Raw genomic sequence first — 20,358 nt, 5'->3', positions numbered from 1 at the left:
CAGGTGAGAGAGAAATACATAAAGATTAATTAGCCCATTGGATTGAAGGTATTTTGTATCCCTTGTATAATTGTTGCCAAAAATAATCAAGAGATTATTATTAATGAATAGTCACAAAAGGCAATTGCAGTAAATATTACAACAGTATCAATCTCACTTAGTTTTCACATGAATATGCATTGAGAAATCGTGAAACTACACAACTGTTCTCCTCAAATGATTTTAATCAACCTAAAATCAAATATTCAGTCAACAGCCTCCACATCTGAATGCAAAAAAACCTCATTGATGTTCAAATATAGAACTGTGTGAGTATTTATTTAAATAGATGATAGTTACATTAAAATTGTCCAGACATAGCTACAGAGAGTACATAAAATATAACAAATGTTATTAAGAGGATTAAAAAGTGGTTTGTCCCAATGAGCTCCGTCATCTTTTATGAAATCAGCCATAGCAGTCCTTCTCACGACATGTTTCAATCCTAACTCTTACCAGAAAAGCCCACTTGTTTAACTTTCCTCATACCTCACCGTGTTAGCCATCACCTGGAGAGCAGCAAGATGAAAGTCAGGCAGAGGATTTTGTGCCAATTACAGAAGCTAACTGATCTTCCAACAGTTTGTTAAAACATTAGGAGAATCAGTTCACTGGAGTTGCTGTGTAGCAATCTTATCATCATAGTTTCCACTCTATATTCTCTTCAGGTAACAGAGCAAAAAAAACTGCATTCTCATCACCTAAATTTCAAAATTTAGTAACATTTTCCTCCTTTTTTAAAATTGTTTTCTTACTTGTTCCTTTCTTCAGCATGATAAACTGTTTGTCTGATCAACAATTAGTCATTTTTATCAAATTCGAAAACAATAATGCCAACATGTAGCACTACACATCTTGAAATCATTATTTATACAGACTTTAAACTGCAGTGTGTGAATATATCAACAGCGACCTCTTCTATAACTACATAAACTCCAATGGAACGGGAGACACTGGTGGACTCTAATCTACCATATCTGCATTTTAATTTCTGGTCCAGAATTTGGACCTCCAGAAACATCAACTCTCCAGATGAAGTTCTCAGCTGAGGGGCTGCAGAGATACTTTTTGGAATCATGAGCTCCCTGTCCTCTGAAAGAGCCTGTCTCCTGTGCATGGAAGGTGGGTCAGTTTGGAGGCTCTGGGAGGACAGCTCTGTCTCCACTAGATTAATGCCACCAATCAAGGAGCAGGCAGCAAGCTCAGAGTGTCCTTCAACCTCATCAGCAGGTGGCAAATGGGCCTGGGACATTTATACACTGACAGCAATGAAGCACACCTCTGACAGACATATCCCGGTTATAGGAGGAGGGTCGGAATACTGTGATAAAACAGAGACGCATTGGAAAATAGTTTGGGGCACACTGTTATAAAGTGTACAGGTCAGGAACCTGCGATCACTGCAACAGTCTGCAATAACAGATTTTTTGCATCAACCAGTTCAGATGGAGCAGGTGGTGCTTGAACTTCTGGTCCAGAGACAGGGACATTGCCACTTTGCCACAAGTTCCCTTGGTCTTCAATTGTATGAGAATACACTGGAGTTAACAATGTTAGAGACCATCCATAAAAGGAATATATTGCTGTGAATTTTGTTTTATTCCAGACCCTAGTGCGTTATTGCTTCAATCCATGTTATTGAATGAATGGCTATGAAAACATGTATTTATGTCTTAACAAGTATTATGGCAGGTTCCATGTCTCACATACATATTGATATTCTGTTCACACAGCTGTGTTTAAGTGCATTAACGTTATTCTACAATCTAGAAATGCCTTAAACCCAACCTATTCTGACTTGAAGGTGGTGAATCAGTATCAGTGCCAGGAAGGTTGGGTAAGATTTCACTATGAGTTAGAAACTGAACGTTCACAGGAACTTGATTGTTTGCTCAAATCAAAACAAACAGTAGAAAGGGACCAGAAACTAGTGTATAGAGTATGTTTGTTTTGCATGGCAGTTTGTTGAATAAAATATTTAATGTTTAGGTAACAAGACACGGGTATTTATTACAGTAGATTCTAAAATTAGTTAGAACCACAAACTATCTCTAACTTCTGCAAAGCCAAAAGTACAGATCAAAAAAATCAAGTTTGATTCATAGAAAAAATCAATTTTTACAAAGGAAGGGCTGTGATTTCTAACGTCAATCCCCATTCTGATAGATAGTCACTCACATGGCGAGTGAAGACTGCAGTTTGCTGGATGGCTGGTTTGCAATAGAAAGTGATAGTAACAGTGTGGGTTCAATTGTTACCATGAAGAAATCTCCTTCACAACCTCAACTGCTGGCTGAGGCAAGGTGCCCCTCAGCTTAAACAATTACCAAACATCTCTCTGTAATGAGATCACAGCTCTATGCTTTGGTAGGACGATGATAATATTATCCTCAAGTGAAGAGCTTGGTTGTTCCCCAATTATATTTGCTATCACACTAATTAAACTAAAACCTCAGGTTTTTCCTTGATTTTATACATCGACCCTGCTTCCAGCTAAAAAAGAATTATCATTGCACTTCAAGTATTTTCAGTATCTCTTCAGTTCTGTTGCCAAGGCATCCTAGCTATTCCTCACAGTGGCACTGGAGCAACACAACTGCAGACAACAATTTTTAATCGATGGTGGTGTCAGAAAATAGACAACGGCTCCAAAAGCTGTTTGTAGCTGCATGATTAGAGCATTCAATATATTTTATCCTTTAGCAAGACAGAGCTGAGAGAATTACAATATATTATGCTGAGTGCACAATAGATATTGGTTTCAATTTAATTCTGATCATGTCATAATAATGACCCAAATTATTGTGTTACATAGCATCTATTTCTCATGTTCAAGCTTCACCTTTCAACATAACGAGTCAAACTGGATCAATCTGTCTGTTGTACAAAATACACATTCTATGATCTGTAAAAGAAAATGTTCATACAAACATTTTTAAACTCATTAGTTTCTGGTGATATATAGAGAGAGATATGTGGAACAGCAAGGAAATTTGCAGTATGGAATCACAGAACTATAAAATGAATACAGCACTAAAATGAAGTCCATTTTAGCCTGTGCCAGTTCTTTTAGATTAGATTATCTACAGTCGAGAAACAGGCCATTCGGCCCAACAAGTCCACACCGATCCTTTGAAGAATAACTCAACCAGACCTGTTTCCCTCTGAATTATTCACCTAACATTATGGGCAATTTAGCACAACCAATTTGCCTAACCCTCACATCTTTGGATTGTGGGAGGAAACCAGAGCACTCAGGAAATCTGCACAGACACAGGGAGAACATGCAAACTCCACACAGACAGACCGGAGGCAGGAATCAAACCCAGGTCCCTGGCGCTGTAAGGCAGCAGTGCTAACCACTGAACCATTGTGCCACCCATATATAACTATAACTTGGCTAGCCACATTACCTTGCCTTTTCTCTGTAGGCCCATTAAGTGTTCAGCTTCAGATGATGATCCAATTCCCTTTTAGTGACAAGGTGGGAAATTACAGACTTGGCAACAAGCCCACATTTTAAATTTGCGCTGTAAACTTCGGCACAGCAACAGAGCCAAGCTTATGTATATATCATCTTTTCTTACCTTTTCAAAGTGCCCACTCAAATCCCATCAATCCTTCTAGACATTGCTTAACACAACGTGGGCTCTCCAAAAAATAAAAAAAAATTGCCTCTCCATTCCCTGACGTGCACTGAAACCTACCTCTTATGACGATCCTCTGAGCTTGAAGCAAGTCCCAGGATGCGGAATACCAACTTTGGGAAAGCAGGGGATTCTTCACTTTGTGAGAACGTTGCCAACTGTGGCAAGAGGGAAACAAAACTCAAAATGTACCTTGCTACAGGGCTGAAGGGCAAAGAAACCAACTGCAATTCTAATTCTGGTAAATTCTGTCTAATCCTTGTTGATCACCTTAGAGAAATAAATCCTATAAAAAGGATCAACTTTAATAAAATGATTTACACAATAAATTGTTGCTTGGGCTCAACCATACTCCTATTTGTATTCAAATGAATATTAAAAAAAATGGAATTCTAAAAAAAAATAATTTATGCAGTGTTTGGAGAAAAACAGCCACAAAAAAAGTACATAATTTGCAAAATTAATCTGGAGTTTGCAATTATAATGGAAGATAACTGATTCAAATATAATTTTGCATCTTTAATGATTCTCATGAAGGTATAATCATCCAGATCTGTGCCAATTTGACTAGTTTTGCTTGATTATAATTTCTCAAAGTATATTTATGTTCCCAGTTGTCTATGGGTTATTTAACTCACTAGCTCAATCCAATGATATTAACAAGTGTATATTACTCAGGAATTCAAATTCTCTGGTTGATTGGTTTATGCCCACAAGTGTCTTGTACAGATAAGGTAATTTCGGTAATATAACTGATGCGTTCAGGAATGACAAAACAGTATTCACTGGTTTACATTTAAGGACTTTGTCTAAAAGACAAGCTGAAGGTTTTATTGGTGCAAGGTAGTATCCCTACCTCTGAACCAGGAGGGCCAGGTTCCAAAGCCACTTTCACTAGACGCAATATAATAACATCCAGGCAGGTTGGCTAGGAAAAATACCTAAAAGACAACCTTTTCCCTGTTCATACAGATTATAGGAGTGTGTGTGGAAGGATTGTGCAGTGAGCATTTGGTATGACAAGTTTCCAAATGTGAACTCCAAGTTCAGAGTATCTAAGCTTTCACATCAAAGCTGTTCTTTCAGGGAAGGATGGAATTTTAGTGAATTGTTGGAGTCTGTGCAAGTAATGTAGACAAAAATAAACAAGTTGGAGGATTCAGAAAATGAGCCAAAGATCAATAAAGAAATTAATATTAAGCAATAGAAATGAAAACAACCAACGCAAACTAAAGGAGAAGCATATTCAGTCACATTCACGAACAGGAATATGAATCAAGTCAAGATCCGACTGATGGAAGGATGTTTCGTTCTGCTCGGTCTGCTGATAATGTTACCACATTTAAACTGCAATGGAACCAGAAAGCCGAACAGCAACAACAACAGATATGGACCACACATTGTCACAGATTTCAAATCTTTGCAAATTTACTTCATATGAAGACAGTGGTTTGAAGTGATTGTTGTAATATATGAAAAGAGACAAAAAACAAAGAAGAGTCAACATGATTTCACTGTCCGCATGACGCATTCCTTTATTGGTGAACAGTTTATGTTCAAATCATCAATGTTTGTCACTGAGCAAGAATTATCTTGCTCAGTTCAGGTCTCTGATATTTAATACTGGTTCGATCCACTGCAACACGCAATAAAAGGAATTTCACAACAGCAGGGAATGTCTACACCATTACAAAGTGCTTGAAAATCATAGATCCGACATCACAAAATGGCAAAAAATTGGGGGCGGGCTGTTGGGAAGCAGCTGGGTGGGAAAAGGGGTTGGGACACGGATTTCTGAAGGCAGTTGCTGAGATGGATCCGTAGTGTAATAAGGTGATCATTCCTTTGCTATTTCTCAGTTCCACCTAAATAACTTCCCTGGATGTATTTCCGGGACTATCCTTCCTGAGTACAGCCATAATTTTATCCCTAATCAAAAACATCACTCCCCCCCCCTCTCTTGCCCCCCTTTCTTTCCTTGCTACCAAATCTATACCCTGGAACATTAAGCTGCCAGTCCTATCCATCCCTGAGCCACATCTCTGTAATTGCTATGATATCCCAGTCCCATGTTCCCAAGCATGCCGAGTTCATCTGCCTTACCTGTTAGACCTTTTGTATTGAAGTAAATGAAGTCAAATTTATCAGTCCTACCTCTTGTCTACTTTGTTCCTGCCTGCCCTGTCTTTGACTTAGTCCTTTTCCCAACTGTATCAGTCTCAGATTGATCTCTTTTATTACCATCTCCCTAGGTCCTTCCCATACCCCCTCCCTAGTTTAAATCCTCCCGAGCTGCTGTAGCAAATCTCCCACCAGTATATTAGTCCCCTTCCAATTCAGGTGCAATCTGTCCTTGTTATACAAGCAACTTCTACACCAGAAGAGATTCCAATGATCTAAAAATGTGAATCCTTCTCCTCTGCACCAGTTCTTCAGCCACACATTAATCTGCTCTATCATTCTATTTCTACCCTCACTAACTCATGGCATCAAGAATAATCCAGATACTACTGTGCTAAAGAATGTACTTTTAAAATTCCTGCCCAATGTCCAAAACTCTTCAGAATCTCATCCTTTTCTCTTTCTATGTCATTTGTTCCAATGTGTACAATTACCTCCTTTTAGTCCCTCTTCCCCTTTGAGAATATTGTACATCCTCTCCCAGAGGAAGTGGCTAAGGTCCAGAATGAGTATATTGATATTCACAAAAGGAGGAAAAGGACATGGTGGATGGTGAGTCTTGGGAGGGGTATGTTGATATTCTGAGGCACGTCAAAATAAAAGTAGGATGGGTTGGCTGTTTTGAAAAGCATTAAGGCAGACAAGCTCTCAGGACCTATAGGACCTATCCCAGAATGCTAAGGGAGGTAGATTAGAAGGTTACTGGAACCTTGTATGAAATCTTTGAATCTTCTTTAGTCACAGGCAAGGTCCCAGAGTGCTGGAGAATAGTCAAAAGTTTTCTTTTGTTTAAGAAAGACAATAGGGATAATCTGCGTAAATAAAGACTGGTGAGCCTTACATAGGAAAATTACTGGAGAAAATTCTTAGAGACAGGATTTACTTATATTTGGAAAAATAATGGACATATTAGCAACAGCCAGTATGACTTTATGCGGGGAAGGGAGTGCCTTACAAACCTGATTGAGTCTTGAGAAAGTGACAAAGATGATTGATGAGAACAGGAGGTGGATGTTGTCTATACGGACCTTTGCAAGTCCTTTGACAAGGTCCCTCATGGCAGGCTAGTAGAAAACAAAGGCACATGGGATCCACAGTAAGCTGGTAAGATGGATACAGAACTGGCTCTGTCATAGTAGACAGAAAGCAGCAGTAGAAGGGTGATTTTCTGACCAGTGGTGTTCCTTGGGGATCTGATTCGGACAAGAATGTAGGTGGTCCAATTAGTATGTTTGTGAATGACTAGGATTGGCGGAGCTGTGGATAGTGAGGAGGGATTCCAGAGGATAAAGCAGGATATAAATAGGCTGGAGACTTGAGTTTAATTCGGACACATGAAAGGTGATGCATTTTGAAAGATCGAACACAGAAGGGAAGTATAACAGTAAATGGCAGAACCCTTTGTACCTTCTCCCCAGCCCCACCTCCCCCCCCCCATTTATCTCTCCACCCTGAAGGCTTCCTGCCTCTATTCCTGATGAAGGGCTTTTGCCCGAAACATTGATTTTCCTGCTCCTTGGATGCTGCCAGACCTGCTGTGCTTTTCCAGCACCATCTGATCAGAACCCTTTGTAGCATCAATATACAAGGGATCTAGACATACAGGTCCCCAGTTCCCGGAAAGTGGAACAAAAAGTGGCCAAAGGTGGCCAAAAGGCATATGATATGCTTGCTTTCATCAGTTAGGCATAGAGTATAAAAATTAACACCTCATGTTGTTGCTGTATAGGACTTTAGTTCAGCCACATTTGGAATGTTGTGTAAAGTTGTGGATGGCACACTATTAGAAGGGTGTGGAGGCTTTGGAAAGGAGACTGAAAACCAGAACGAAGGACCCGATACCCAACATGAGCAAAACGAATGTAGTGTACAAAATACCATGCAACAAACTCCATCAACAAACACATCGACCTGGACCCAATATACCAACCACTACAGCGGACAGCTGAAACTGACAACCGGAAGCGGCAGGGACAGACCACTATAAACACCGGAGGAAACATCAAAGAAGCGCTTCGCAGAAGGCTCCCAAGCACTGATGATGTCGCCTAGCCAGGGGACGAAACGTTTCCAACAAAAACTTCCAGCTCGGCGAACAGAACCACAACAACTGAAAACGTTTACCAGAATGTTGCCTGTTTTGGATCGCATTAGCTATGAGGAGAGATTGGACAAATGCAATAGTTTTCTATTGAATATTGAACAATGAGGAGTGAGCTGATATAATTTTGCAAATATCCAAGTCATGGATAGAATGGATAGCCAGAACGTTATCCCCAGGGTAGAAATGTAATTCCACGAGGACATAGGAGGCAAGCTTAAAGGAGATCTAAGAGGCATTTAAAAAAAAAACCAGTAATAAGTGCCTGCAATGTGCTGTCATGAGGTGTACATGGATACAATAGCAATGTTTGACGAGGCATCTCAACAGATACAGGAATAGGCAGGGAATACAGACTGCAGAGACAAAAGGAAAGGCATGTGTCAGCATAGACATCGCGGGCCGAAGGGCCTATTGTTGTGCCATACTCTTCTTTATTCTTTGTCCTCTAGATTACATTCCATATGTCTATTTCCCATCCACTGAACCATATCATCGATATCATCCCGCCAGTGCAGCCATTCTCTTTGCTGTCAACGATCTGGCTAATTATTGCCCTGTTTTCAAATTTCCCAATCACGTGTCCCAGATTTAATTCTCAATCATGACACAATATAGCCAATAGCACAGGATACAACAGAACCCTGTGGAACACCACTGGAAATCAATTTCAATTTGCAAAACCATCCATCAATTGCCCTGTTTCCTCTCACAGAGAAAGTCAGATTCAACTCCTCACCTTCCCCTGTGTTGCACTGGCTTTGGCTCACCAGACTGCCACATGGAACCTTAACCAAATCCCCATGACAATATTTCATTGCCCTCAATTCAACTTGTTACTTTGTCAAAAAATTCAATATGCTCCTAAGGTATGATCTTGACTTAAACCTGCAGACTATCATGGATTAATTCATGCTCAACTAATAATTTATCCATTCTCAGAAAGGATCCTAATAGTATGCCCAGAGTCTTGATTTTCCACATTGTAACAAGTGGAAAGAAACATCACCATATGGTTTTCCTGTGCTCACTGTGCCCCTTCAATGCAATAAACCGATGTGCAGAAACAGGATCTCCTCCTTTCAACATTTTCTGCTGAGGAAAACAGTCCCAATTTTATCAATCGATCCACTTAATGGAAGATTCCTACCCATAGGCAATCCTCATGAATTTCTATCCAATGCTATCATATACACCTTTAAGTTTATACGAGTTAAGCACTGGAAGACAAGGGTTTTCATTTTGTGGTGTTTAAGAAAGATATAGCTTGTTTTAATCAGGATCATTTGACAAAATCTTTTATTTGGTTTGATTTAATATTGTCACATGTACCTAGGCTCAGTGAAAGTTTTGTTTTGCCTGCAGTACAGGCAGATCATACCATACAAAGATTATAGGGCAATGAAACAATGCAAAGTTATGTCAGCAGAGGTGCGCAAAAAGCAAGATCAACATTAGATTGAAATTAGAGATCCATTCAGAAGTCGAATGGAGTTACGGGTAATAAACTAGCATGGATAGAGGACTGATTAACCAATAGAAAGCAGAGAGTTGGGATAAATGGGTGTTTCTCTGGTTGGAGGTCAGTGGTAGGCGGGGCACTACACCCCTCACCGTTGGGCCTGCAACTGTTCATGATATGTATAAATGATTTGGAAGAGGAGAGCGAGTGTAATGTATTCAAGTTTGCTGATGACACTAAATTGAGTGGAAAGGCAAACTGTGCAGATGATGTGGAGGGTGTGAGGAGAGATTTAGACAGGTTAGTGAGTGGGCAAGGCTCTGGCAGATGGAATTCAACCTCTGGCAGTTGGTAAATTGTGAGGTTATTTACTTTGGAAGTAAAATTAGTAGGTCAGAATATTATTTAAATGTGAAAGATTGCAGCAAGCTGTTGTGCAGAGCGACTTGGGAGTGTTCATAGATGAATCACAAAGTTGATTTGCAGGTACAACAGGTAATCAGGAAGGCAAATGGAATATCGGCTTTCATTGCTGGGGGATTGAATTTAAGATCGGGGAGGTTCTGCTGCAATTGTACAAGGTGTTGGTGAGGCCGCACCTGGAGTATTGTGTGTAGTTCTGGTCTCCTTACTTGAGGCAGGATATACTGGGTTTGGAGGCGGTGCAGAGGAGGGTCACCAGATTGATTCCGGAGATGAGGGAATTACCCTGTGAGGAGAGGTTGAGCTGCCTGGGACTAGAATTTAGAAGAATGAAAGGGGATCTTGTAGAAACATATCAGATTATGAAAGAGATAGAGAAGATAGAGGCGGACAAATTGTTTCCACGGGTGGGTGAGATAAGGATTAGGGGACATGGCCTCAAGATTAGGGAGAGTAGATTCAGGACAGAGATGAGGAGGAACTGTTTTTCCCAGAAAGTAGTGAATCTATGGAATTCTCTGCCTGAGGGAGCAGTAGAGACATCTTTATTAAATATATTCAAGACCCAGTTGGATGGGTTTTTGCGTGGTAGGGGAATGAAGGGTTATGGGATAATGCAGGTAGGAGGAGCTAAGATGATGGATAGTTCAGCCATAACCTTAATGAACAGCAGAGCAGATTTGACGGGTCAAATGGCCTACTCCAGCTTCTATTATTATGAAACAGGGAAGACTTTGTTTTTGAATCTGTTGGTATGTGTGTTTAAAATTTTGTATCTTCTGCCTGATGGCAGAGGTTGGAAGAGATTATAACTGGGGTGAGAGGGGTCTTTCCGAGGCAGTGAGAAGTATAGTCGGAGACAATGGATGGGAGGTCAGCTTGTGATGAACTGGGTTGTACTCACAAATCAGGTTCTTATGGTCCTGGGCAGAGCAGTTGCCATGCTATGAGGCATCTTCATAGAAGATTTTCTGTGATGCATCTATAAAGGTTGCAGAGAACCCTTTTGGACATGCTGAATGTCCTTTGGCAAAATGCATCAGTTGGATTCTCAGCAGGCAAATAAAATATTCATGATAACTTCACCAATCTTAGTCTCTCATTTGAACCTGCTGTCAATAAGCAGAGGGATATATGAGGTGCGCAGGAGAGTGGAGTTCAGGTTACAATCAGATCAGCATTGAGCTTCCTGAACAGTAGAGCTAATTCACATGTTAATTTGTCAGAGAGAGTACACTCACTCAAAGCCAACACAATAGAGATGAGACAGCAATAAGTACATCAGGATGCTGGACTACAAGATGAGCCAGTGACCAAGCTATGAGTATCCTTCAAGGACAAATTCAGCATGAACAGGAACCATGGCAAGCCCAAACATATCTGTGGACCTTCACTGGTTGGACTGTCTTGATGGCCCCGACTGTTTCTGGATGTTCCCTGGGCCATATAACAGGTTTCCTCTTTTCCTTCCTTCAAATGCAAGAAATTCGCAAGCAGACCACTGTCAGAGACCATCCCAATGGGCTCAGAGCAGCGATCTCCTGCTTCCTAGGGTCATGCTCCTGCTCCTAGCCCTGCTCCTAGTCCCTGGCCAGTTGGCATTCCCTCCCAATTCAGGCCAGAGATCCACCTGATCTCTCCTTTGAGCCCGAGCTGCTGGACATCATTTGGATGATTTCTCACAACTGTCTCAGCCCTTTCCACAGAATTCCCAGTTAAGACCACTTTTGCTGTATCACTGATGACATGTACAATTTGGTCTAGATTAGAGTGGCGCTGGAAAAGCACAACAGGTCAGACAGCATCCGAAGAGCAGGAAAGTCACCTGAAACGTTGATTTGTCTGACCTGGTGTACGTTTCCAGCACCATTCTAATCTTGACTCTAATCTCCAGCATCTGTAGTACCCACTTCCACCTATATATAATTTGGTGCTGAAGGCAGAATGACATGGTCAAGGGTCACATGGGAACACTTCAGGTTCTCATGATTGAGAAATGATTTGGTGATGCTGCAAATTAGAACAAAGCTGAAATGAGGAGCACAGAATTCTCCTGAACCTGGTGATTGTTACACACATGAACACTGTGCTTCGAGTAAATGGACTTAAGAAATGCATTGGTCTGATTATATTTGACATACACCAATCACAGATTGTAATTTTCAGGTCATGTATCAGTTTTCTAGCATTTTTATAGCAGGGGTCTTTAACAAGACTGATCATAGTCAGTTTGTTCCTGTATATTTTACAGGTTAACATGTATTTAATACTTGCACCTTTCACTTTGAAGTTTTCATTTTTTTTAAAGGCAGTCAGATACTTGGCACAAATAGAAGTTTATTTACCCTCTAGTTTCTAACACAGTTGGGGATTTTAAACCCACTTGTCATCAAGACACAGAACACACAAACATTTTTTTTAAAAAAGTCACCCAGCAAATGAAGTTGGAGTAGGGAAACCTGATTTAGAATTGAACAGGGGATAGGAGGATTCAAGTGAAGGGAATTGAAAAATCCAAAGTGACAAATGAAGACAGATGTCAGTATTGGGAAAGGCGAGCTGAATGGGATAGGAAAGGACAGTCACTCTGCAGAATGCAAGATCCATGGGGGGATAGGAGTAAAAACACAACATGTAAGTCATGTTATGAGAAAGTATGGAGTGTCTGCAATAAGATAGCTGAACCAATGAAATCAGAGGTACATTTCTAAATCTAGTCACCCTGATAAAAAGATGGACAATGAGACGACAGTTTCAGAAATACATACCCCAGATACATGTTTTGAAAAGACAGTCAGGATGGAATGGGAGAAGTAGCCCTGATTATAAAGGAGTACAATCACATTGGCTTCTCCTTTCTCTCCAAAAGAACTGCAGATGCTGTAAATCAGAAACAATAGAGGTTGCTGGAAAAGCTCAGCGGGACTGGCAGCAGCTGTGAAGAGAAATCAGTGAATGTTTTGGGTTCGGTGATCCTTCCTCAGAACTGAGAGAAACGACCTTAACTCAGAAAATAAGTAGACGTCTGTACAGGTATAGATTAGGGAAGTGTGAAGGTCAGAAAAATTTTGCTAGGATTAGTTCATAGAGGCCTGATATGAGCTATACAATTGGGCAAAGCATTAAACTCGAAATTAATGAAATTTACGAGTGACTGATCTCTGTACAGATTGGGCAAAGGTGGGTTGATAAGGTCACAGGTGGGCCATAATATGGAAAAATGATTGGTTACTAACTTGGGTCATGAAAACAGAATTTGTAAATATTGATGTACAGAAACTTGGGTATACATTTATAAAAGGGACGCAAAGATAGCATGTAGGAGCAGAACCATTGGGAAAACAAATGGCATGTGGGTTTTCATTGCTAGAGAATTAGAGTACAACAATTGAAAGAAGCCTTGCTCTAGGTGTAAGGGGTGAGACCACATCTGGGATTAAGCCTGAAACATAGCATCTGAGGAGTAAGAGAGGGAATCTGACCTATGCCTTTTCCAGCACCATACTTTATCGATTCCATATAGAAAAAAAAAGGATAAAAGCAAAATATTGCATAGGCTGAGGAAACACAGCAGGTCAGGCAGCATCAGGGCAGAAAGCTACACAGCGTTAACATTTCAAGTCTTGTATAACTTCAAGATCCACTGCATTTGTCCTGCATTTCCTATGTTCAAGATTCATTTGTTTTGAATCAAATACAGTGAGTATTCACAAGGTTAGTCATTGGAATGTGGGATGTTGGCTTACGTGATGAAAAGCTGAGTAAATGATATATTATATCTTCAGCATATAAATGCAAGTATAGGCTGGGCCCGATATTATCTGGACTCGGGAAGAATGATAGGCAATTTTATTGAAAGTTATGAGATTCTGAAAGGGATGCAGTTAGAGTTTCTATCTCTGTCTCTTCGCCCGGGCCTCCTCCACACCTCAAATGGCTATGGATTCCAGAACAAAAAAACAAGAATAGTTGCTGGAAAGTCATTTTAGGAGAAAGGCAAGAAAAATTTCTTCATTTGAAAACAATTGTTAAACGTGGAATGTTCTATCCAGAAGGTCATGGAGTTTCCACAATGGAAGACTTTAAAAGCAGGAAATGATGCATTTTTGGTCTCAGGGCCTCCTGGGAGATAAAGGATAGTCAGGAAAGTCAAGTTGAAGCTCAGGATCAGCCACGAGGTCAATAGGCTGCATCATGGTCTACTTCTGTTATTTCGTTTCTAATGTAGGCCTGGAACGGTGGATCAGCTCCTGCTCTGTGGCTCTAACACTTGAATACAGCATAGCCATATTAGGTTGCAGAGGTCACACACACACACACTGACTACAGTTTGAAATGTTTGAATTTTCTTGCTTAAATTTGATGCATCAATGCCTTGTTGAATTAAATATTAAACTTTGGATAATGACAAATCCTTTGTCACCAAATCATAAGATTTAGGAAACACATAGGGTGCAAAGAAAGGAAGTTGTACTAAACCTTGACCAAATTTGGGTAACACCGTTGACACTGCACCCAATTCGGAGCAGACTTTCAGATGGGATATCAAAACCTTGGACAAAGTTCAGAGGAGATCAATCAGAATGTGCCAAGGATGAAAGGGTTTGATAAAGGAAGGAGACCCCAGCTCCTGTCTTGAGGAGACAGAGGGAGTTAAAGAAGAGAATGTTAAACATCTTGAAGATCTTTAATTGAAAACAGAATAGGTTTCCAAAATGACAGTGTGATCAATAACCAGATGTCACAAAACATTGGGAAATGTCTGGGGAGGATAGTGAGATTTTGAAAGCAATCGCGCTGTGCCTGAAATGGTGCTAGAAGCAGATTCAACAGCAACTCAAGCAAATTGGATAATTATTTGAGAAAGAAAACCATGCAGGATCTATGGAAGATGAAAGGGAAGTGGAGCCCATTGGATAGTTCAGACTGAGTCAGGACAGGCATGATGGGTCAAATGGCCACTGTGCTTTATTAGTCTGCACAATTAAAGTGTTGCAATGGTTCTCAGCAAGATGCTGGGGAGGTAATTACCTAGTGGTACTATTGCTGGACTGTTCATCCTGATGAAGGACCCCTGCCTGAAACAGCGATTCTCCTGCTTCTCGGATGCTGCATGACCTGCTGTGCTTTTCCAGCACCACACTCTCGACTGTTAATCCAGAGACTCAGGTAATGTGCTGGGGTCCTGGGTTCAAATCTCACCATGGCAGGCGGTAGAATTGAATACAATAAAAATTTGGAATTAGAGTGTAATGATGACCATAAAACAAATGTTGATTGCCAGAAAAAAAAACATCTGGTTCACAAATGCCCTTTAGGGAAGGAAGCTGCCACCCTTACTTGATCTACATGTGACTCGAGATCAACAGCAATGTGGTTAACTCTTAACCACCACTGACATGGACAATAGATGCTGGCCTAGCCAGTGACAACCTCATCACATGAATGAATACAGAACTCACTGGTTATAGATTAACCTGCAATTTCAGGATATGATTAAACATCTGGATAGTTGGAAGGTTATGCTAATATTTGAAGCTAATATGTTAAGCCTCAGAAAAGCTGTTCTGTCACCAACTATATTATTAATTCAGCTTTCCTCCAGCATCAACTCAACTGCAACAAATCAAACAGTTCTTGTCAAGGTACAGGCTGTTTTCTGTATTTGTTTTCAAGATAGATTAAAAGTTATTTAAATTCAGAGAATCTCAGAAATGAGGGAATAAAGCAAAGAGCCAAAATAACTACCAAGTAAATTAAGATGCAACTTAAGTACTATGTTAATCATGCATTGTCCAAACTCCAGGACTATTTATCCTTTACCAGTAATCCATTCCCATTCTTACATCAACTTTTGTTTTGTAAATTATGATCACAATGGATTATACATTGGAACATTCATACAATGACAATGGGTGGCACGAAGGCTCAGTGATTAGCATTGCTGCCTCACTGGACTCAGGTTCAATTCCAGCCTCGAGTGACTGTCTGTGGGGAGTTTGCACATTCTCCTCGTGTCTGTGTGGGTTTCCTCCGGGTGCTCTGGTTTCCTCCCACAATCCAAAGATGAGCAGGTTAGATTGCCCGTAGTGTTAGGTGCATTAGTCGGAGGGAAATGGGTCTAGGTGGGTTACTGTTCGGAGGGTCGGTGTTGACTTGTTGGGCCAAAGGGCCTGTTTCCACACTGTAGGGAATCTAATTGAATTGAATTGAATTGAATCTAAATCTACGTTTGGAAATTTTTGATCAGCTTCATGGTAGACATTAGGTGTGCAGTTTAAGACAAAAATATAGAGGCATTGTGAAGAAACAGAAACTGTTCAGGTTCTTAGAAACTTTTGGAGCAGTGCTCTGAAAGCTAGTGCTTCCAAATAAAGCTGTTGGACCATAACCTGGTAATGTGTGATTTTTAACTTTGTCCACCCCAGTCCAACACCGGCTTCTCCAAATCTTGAAAAATTAGGAATGCAACATGTAGATATTCCCAACATTTCCTGGGAGACAAGAATATTGAAAATTAATAACAGGAGTACTCCATTCAGCCCCTTGAGTCTGTTCCACCATTGAATAAAGTCATGACTGACCTGTGGCCTAACTCTAGACTCCTGCCTTTGGACCATATCCTGTAATACCTTTGCTTAACAAAAATCCTCAGATTGAAAACTAATGACCGATCCAATATCTGCTGCTATTTATGGAAGAGCGTTCCTAATATCTCCCACCTTTTGTGGAGAAGTATTTCTTAACATCTCTCCTGAACGTCCTAATTCTCAGACTATGCCCCTAGTTCTAGAATCCCCAACCAGTGGAAAACGTTGATCTTTAACCATCCTGTCTTTTCCTGTTAATATCATGTTATAATATTCAGGTTATAACTATTAAATACTATTGGACCTACTCAGCTAGGAGGAAAAGCCACACGTGGAAAAAAACTGAAAGCAGTAACCCCACAATATCAAAGCCTCTAAACATCAACTTATTACCTTCTTGTAGGCGGACTCTCAGAATTAATCTCCCTGATGCTTTGCATTGTCATTGAATTCCTAGAGGGTAGGCCATTTAGGACAGAAACTAGGAAAGATTTCTCCACTCACAAAAGGTAGTGAACCTTCAAAATTCTCTACCATAAGATGCTGTGGAGGACAAGTAACTGAATATATTCAAGAAGGGAGGTAAATAACTTTCGATTTTAAAGGCATCAAGGGGTAGGGGGAGAAAAGCAGGAATTTGGTAGAAAGGGAGGATCAGCTATGATCCTATTGATTGGCAGAACAGGCTTGACGGGCTGAACGGTCTACTCGTCCTTCAGTTTGGAATGTATAAAACTCACAATCAGCTATTCTGCTGTTTCAGTGTCACAATTTTTAACCAGAGTGCCCTGATATTCTGGATTTAGCCTGCAAGACATGTCCCTCTCCAGAACACAATGTAGGCTTTCTCTCAGAAAGTGTTTGACAATGTCCTGCACAAGGGATTATTGTGCAGGATTAAAGCGCATGGGATTGGGGCAAGTGCATTTGAGATGGATAGAAAACTGGCTGGCAAAGAGGAAGCAATTAATGGGTCCTTTCCAAATTGGAAGGCAGTAAGAGGTGGGGTGCCACAGGGATTGGAGCTGTGACCCCAGCTCTTCACAATATATAATAATCCATTGGATGAGGGAACAAAATGGAACATCTCAAAATTTGCAGATGATACCAAGTTGTTGGGGGCGGGGAGGTGAACTGTGAGGAGAATGCAGAGATCCTCCAGCATGATCAGGTTGGGTGAGTGGGCAAATCCATGGCAGATGCTTTATAATTTGGTTAAATGTGAGATTATTCACTTTGGAAGCAAAAGCAAGGCAGCAGATTCCTACCTGAATGGCTGTACATTGGGAGAGGGGAGTGTGCAGTGGGACCTGGGTGTCCTTGTGCACCAGTCGCTGATGGGAAGCATGCAGGGGCAGCAGGTGGGAAAGAAAGAAATGGTATGTTGGCCTTCAGTGTGAGAGGCTTCGAGTACAGAGCAGGGATGTGTTGTTGCAGTTATACAGGGCCTTGGTGAGACCACACCTGGAATATTGGGTGCAGTTTTGGTCTCTTTTTCTGAGGAAGGATGCTCTTGCTCTGGAGGGAGTGTAGCGAAAGTTTCCCAGGCTGATCCCGGGGATGTTGGGACTGATGTATGAGGAGAGATCGATGAGGTTAGGATTGTTTTCACTGGAGTTCAGACGAATGGTGGGGGTGGGAATATCTCAGAGACTTATAAAATTCTAACAAATAGAATGGATGGTCCTGATGGTGGGTGTGTCTAGAACCAGGGGTCACAGTCTGAGGATTCGGGGTAGACCATTTAGGAAAGAGATGAGGGGACATTTCTTCACCGAGGGTGTGGTGAACCTGTGGGATTCATTACCACAGGAAGTAGTTGATGTCAAAACAGTGAATGTATTCAAGAGGTGGCTTGATATAGCACTTGGGGCGAATGGGATCAAAGGTTATGGGGAGAAAGCAGGATTAGGCTTGAGTTGGACAATTAGCCATGATTGAGATGAATGGCAGAGCAGGCTCAAAGGGCCGAATGGCCTCCTCCTATATTTCTAAGCTTGCACTTGGAGAGAATGTGCTATTTGTTTTTTTTTTATAAATTCTGTTGTTGCACTGTTGGGGATGGTCTCTTTTGGTGGTTAGACAGAGGTCTGCTCTCCCATAGAAACATGGAAGAAAGGGGCAGGGGGAGGCTTTGATCCCTCAAACTTGCTCCATCACTCAAGATGATCACGACTGCATAGAGTTCAATACCTAATCTCACCCTCACCCCATATCCCTCAATCCCTTAGTCACAAAAGATATAACTACCTCCTTCTGACCTCAACCATTTCCTATTGCAGTGAATTTCTCCGGTTCCCCACACTCTGGGTGAAGAGATTTCTCTTCAACTCACTCCTAAATGGTCGAGCATTTATCATTACAAGTGATTCCAGCTGAAGGGTAATAATGGAATTATTCCAAAAACATGGGGGTTATTTCCTGGACAACAATTATCCTTTAACCCTCATCACAAAAGAAAACACTTGTTGCTTGTTTCATTGATCCACATTAGTGTGTGGGATCTTGCTGGGTACTAATTGTGTAGACTGTGCACAAACTGTAGTTGTCAAAAGGTGCTGTGTTGGCCATAAAATACTTTGATATGCCCTGAGTACAAATATTTCTCTTGTTCTTTCAAATCATTCATCTTGTATTCAAAAGTTCAGTTTTACCAGATGCTGCTGCTTTTTATATGTTCTCTTACTGTTTATGACTTTATGTTGAGAACAAGAATCAGAGCAGAAAAGGGCAAAAAGTACTACAAAACAAAAATACCAAGAGTCTGGAAGACTGCAGAAAGACAGAAACAACCTGTCTGGACAGTCACAAAATACATAGAAGAGCCAGTACTATCATTCCAGAACTGGAACTGCCTAAGTGTTTGTCAAATTTCTCATGCCATCATTTGCAATCATTTGTGGATAAGAATATATTGACAAGGTGATGCTGTGAGTAACATCTGCTAAGAGACAGTTAGGCGGAACACTTCAGTTACTGATATTCAATTAATATTCTCCATTTTTTAACCACCTAAAGTGGACTTAGTTTTCTTGTTTTATGCATGGATACATCTGGAAATCGCTCAATAAGAATCACTGTGCGAGGGGGGCTCAGTTGTGGCCTGATCATGTATCTGTCAGTGGTTCAGGGACTAATGCTCTCTATTCGTCACTTGATTCAATTGGTCTCGCTTACCAGCTTACAAAATGAAATCTGCTGGAAGAATTGGAGAAGGAGATGGCTGTATGTGATGTGTTTCGGTTGAACAGTGCACTAATTTGCTTCCCTTGCTCAGTGCATCTGCGTTATTTTTAATATGCTTGCAGTGTCACTCTGAAAGTGGATAGGAAATGTCAGGATCATCACCAGGAGAAGTGGGAATGCTAAAGGCCAAAATGAATCACAACATCCAATCAAACTTATACAAATAGAGAAAATAAGACTGATTCTGTAAAACCTGCCAATAGCATCTCACTGCCAAGAGTTCAAGAAACCTTTTTGTGAAAATAGCACTAATCATCTACACAATGTTTCTATTCTTTTCACTCCTAAACAGAGGAGTCATCAACGACAACTGCACACTCGAGACTATTTTACTAAACACAATGAAAATAACCAGAAAGGAGCAGAAACTATTTGACTTAGATTAGATTAGATTACAGTGTGGAAACAGGCCCGTCGGCCCAACAAGTCCACACCGACCCGCCGAAGCGCAACCCACCCATACCCCTACATTTACCTCTTACCTAACACTATGGGCAATTTAGTATGGCCAATTCACCTGACCTGCACATCTTTGTACTGTGGGAGGAAACCGGAGCACCCAGAGGAAACCCGCGCAGACACGGGGAGAACGTGCAAACTCCACACAGTGAGGCGGGAATTGAACCCGGGTCTGTAAGGCAGCACTGCTGCTGTAAGGCAGCAGTGCTT

At 40.9% G+C, this 20,358-nt stretch overlaps 1 protein-coding gene across 2 annotated transcripts in view; it reads right to left on the bottom strand.

Moving 5' to 3' along the window:
* Window positions 1–20,358, bottom strand: part of LOC122564564 (cadherin-18-like) — a 705,142-nt gene that overhangs the window by 368,120 nt on the left and 316,664 nt on the right. Inside the window, exon 1 of one of the 2 annotated variants that reach the window (XM_043719647.1) lies at window positions 3,747–3,865. The exons of the other annotated variant lie outside the window; for it this stretch is intronic. The gene's annotated coding sequence lies outside the window, so the exon portion shown is untranslated. Of the gene's footprint in view, window positions 1–3,746; window positions 3,866–20,358 lie in introns of those variants that run through there. 2 annotated transcript variants of the gene reach the window in all.

This window comes from Chiloscyllium plagiosum, chromosome 29, assembly GCF_004010195.1.
Source record: "Chiloscyllium plagiosum isolate BGI_BamShark_2017 chromosome 29, ASM401019v2, whole genome shotgun sequence".
NCBI classification, from domain to species: Eukaryota; Metazoa; Chordata; class Chondrichthyes; order Orectolobiformes; family Hemiscylliidae; genus Chiloscyllium; species Chiloscyllium plagiosum.
The sequence above is the reverse complement of the archived record's forward strand: the minus strand, read 5'-3'. Positions and strand labels throughout refer to the sequence as shown.